This window comes from Gossypium arboreum, chromosome 6, assembly GCF_025698485.1.
Source record: "Gossypium arboreum isolate Shixiya-1 chromosome 6, ASM2569848v2, whole genome shotgun sequence".
Classification (NCBI taxonomy): Eukaryota; Viridiplantae; Streptophyta; class Magnoliopsida; order Malvales; family Malvaceae; genus Gossypium; species Gossypium arboreum.
In genome coordinates this window covers 115,136,647-115,140,175 of record NC_069075.1, presented here as the reverse complement: position 1 = coordinate 115,140,175, position 3,529 = coordinate 115,136,647, and the positions used below count along the sequence as shown (strand labels likewise).

Genomic DNA, 3,529 nt, shown 5'->3' with positions numbered 1-3,529 from the left:
GAAATCATGTAATGAGTAAGAATTTGAACATGAAAAGATAATAACTACTCTAGATATGAAATATGAGTGATAAAGAGATGAAAAAAACATAAAAAATGCATAGTACTATGATAACTTAACATGAAAAATGAATGCAATTAAAAGGAAAAGAGTAAACAAATGCTAGAAAGGGGAGAATGAGCGTCAAAAATGGAGTTGGAGGCGGCGCACGGGCGTGGTAGGGAGGGTGTGTGGACTTACAATGGCTAGGGTTAGGGTTCTTGGGTGAAGAAGACAATGAATAGTGCAGCCTATTTATAGATTTTGGGGCACACGGCCAGGTAACACGCCCGTGTTCCTAAATTTAATCCCGTGATATTTGCGAATTTTGAATTCGGGCGCGTCTGACATTTAGTCCACGCCCGTGTTACCTGGACGTGTGAGTGCACACGGCCGTGTTGAACGACCGTGCCTGGCCTTGTTCGCTTCTCCCATGCCTGTGTATATAGGCCCACGCCCATGTTAATTTAACAGGTTCGACCATGGGTGATAGACACGGGCGTGTCGCACGCCCGTGTTAATATGACAGGTTCAGCCACGGGTTCAAGGCACGGGCATGTCGTACGCCCGTGCTATTTTATCAAGTTTTCCCATGGCCATGTCGCACAGCTGTGGCGAGTTATCGTAGCCCATGTTGGGGAAAATATTTGCCCTGTTTCCACACGGTCCTAAGCATGCCCGTGTGCTTGGTCGTGTCTATGTGGAAAACCTGTACTCAAGATCTCTTTAGTAAGTTAGGTGTTAAATACTAAAATTGAAAGAAGTTAATACAATTAGTGCTCAGGTTGCCTCTCGAGAAGCGCTTATTTATAGTCTAATCTTGACTTACCTCTCTATTGAATGGTCATGGTGGTTCGAGGATTTTATACTTCTCATTCCTGCTATCATTCTCATCAAAATAAGGTTTTAGACGGGTGTTGTTTACCTTAAAAGTGTCGAACTTAGGATGACTTACCATGACTGTACTGAGTGGGAAAATGCTAAGTACCGTAAGAGGGAGGGATTTCTTCATTCGGTTTGGTAGTGGAAATGTGAGGATCTGCAACATCTAATAATACTTTATCTCCAACCTTAAGTTGATTTGGGAAGGTATTGAGCTTGTTCTAGCCTAGGTTTGGTTTATCGTGTGTTCTCAGTTTATGTGACCGCCATTCATCTAGCTCCTAGATTTGTATCCTTCGATCTTCATGAATAGGTTCTCTACGATTGCTTGAGAATGGCTCATGTACTTCCTTCAGACTCATTTCCTGCAAAGTAAGCTACACCATATTGTCTGTTTTAGTAGAATGGTTTAGACGATCACCTTTAATTTCTGATGTGTTGCCAGAATTGTGAGCTTGAAGGGTGATTATTTCGTCTCCCACACGGAGTGTGAGCTCACCTATGCCAACATCAATAATTGTTTTAACAGTTGCTAAAAAAGGCTGTCCTAAAATCAAAGGAGTGTTGATATCCTCCTCTATGTCTAGAACAATGAAGTTAACGGGAAATATAAATTTATTGATTTTAACTAGCACATCTTCAATAATACCCCTAGGAAATCTTATAGTTTTATCTGATAATTGAATGCTCATCCTAGTCTATTTGGGTTTCCCAAGACCTAATTGTTTGAACATTTTGTAGGGCATGACATTAATACTAAACCCTAGATCAACTAATACATTATTAACATCTAAACTACCAATTAAGTAAGGAATCATAAAACTCCCTGGATCTTTTAGTTTGTTGGGTAGTTTATTCTATAGAATAGCTGAGCAAACTGCGTTTAGCTCCACATGCGACGCCTCGTCCAACTTCCTCTTATTTGCTAAAAGCTCCTTTAAAAATTTCATTAGGTTTGGCATCTGTGATGGAGCTTTAATAAACAGTAAGTTAATATATAATTTTTTTAAGAGTTTAAGGAATTTACCAAATTGTTCATCTGAGTGATCTTTCCTTGTCGCGTTAGGGTATGGCACACGAGGTTTATAATCGACATTCACTGATTTGTTTTTATTATGACCTACCTCACTTTGATCTCTACTTACCACAGTTTCTTGCCTCGATTATGGCTTAGGATCAACGAATCCTTCTTCATCCTGAACATTAATTGTGTTGAGTTATTCCCTTGGGTTAGGTTCAATATTACTTGGCAAGCTACCTTGTAGTTTTTCGGAGATTAGTTTGGAAAGCTGGCCTATCTGAGTTTCGAGCCCTTGGATTGACGCTTGTTGATTTTTAAGTGTTGTCTCGGTGTTCTAGAAACGAGTTTCTGACACCGAGATAAATTTAGACAGCATCTCTTCAAGGTTCAGTTTCTTTTCCTATTGATAGAGTGGTTATTGAAAAGCCGGAGGATGTTGTGGTCTTTGATTTCCTTGACCGCCCCACGAGAAATTGGGAGGGTTCCTCCAACCTACATTATAAGTGTTACTATATGGGTTATTTTGGGATCTAGAGTTATAGTTACCCATATATTGGACTTGTTCCTCCTCGATGCTAGGGTTGAAGGGTTGATACTCTGTGCATGCTCCTCCTCCATTTGTCTCGCACCTCATTACTGGATGTACCTAGTTTGACAGTATAGTAACCGAATCGACATTATAAACGCCTGCTGTTTTAGTTGGCTTAGTCCTCATGACTTGCTATTAATAGTTATTCAGTGACATCTCTTCAATAAATTCATAAGCCTCTTCAGGTGTTTTGTTGTTGATGGTTCCCCCGACTGTTGCATCAATCATTTGCCTTGTCAAGGGGTTCACACCATTGTAAAATGTTTGAATTTGCAACCATAGAGGTAATCCATGGTGGGGACACCTTTGCAATAGGTCCTTGTATCTCTCCCATGCATCGTAAAGAGTTTCTAAGTCTATCTGCACAAACGAAGAGATATCATTACTTAATTTGGCTGTTTTAGCTGGTGGAAAATATTTTAATAAAAATTTTTCAGTCATTTGTTCCCAAGTAGTAATTGACCCTCGTGGTAACGAGTTTAACCACTGTTTAGATTTGTTCCTCAATGAAAAAGGGAATAACCGAAGATGAATGGCATCGTCAGAAACGCCATTAATTTTAAATGTATCCCAGAATTCTTGGGAATTTGCCAAGTGAGTGTTTGGATCCTCATCCTTTAAACCATCAAACTAAACAAATTGTTGTATCATTTGAATAGTGTTAGGTTTTAGTTCAAAATTATTTGCAGCAATAGCAAGCCTAACTATACTTGACTCAGTTCCTGTTAAAGTAGGTTTAGTATAATCATACATAGTACGAGGCGCAGGATTTTAATTTGCTAGTTCAACGGGTATCGCAGGAGGTAGCTAATTGTCTTGTTTTTCAACCATCTCCTCGGTTGGGGTTTGAGTATCGTCCTCTTGCTCGTTCTCTATGTATCTTAAGCTTCGCCTTATTTCTCTTTGGTTTCTGCGAACATTGCGGTCAATTTCTTCATCAAAAAGTAATGGTCCTGATAGGTTTCTTCTAGTCATAAACTATAAAAACCTGCCATGAG

The 3,529-nt window shown here is 39.5% G+C and overlaps 1 non-coding gene across 1 annotated transcript; it reads left to right on the top strand.

Annotated features, from left to right (window-relative positions):
- Positions 1-2,817: 2,817 nt before the first annotated feature.
- On the top strand, positions 2,818-2,924 carry LOC128294913 (small nucleolar RNA R71). Its single transcript, XR_008285220.1, has one exon. It is a non-coding gene; the product is annotated as a small nucleolar RNA R71 (small nucleolar RNA).
- Positions 2,925-3,529: the final 605 nt, after the last annotated feature.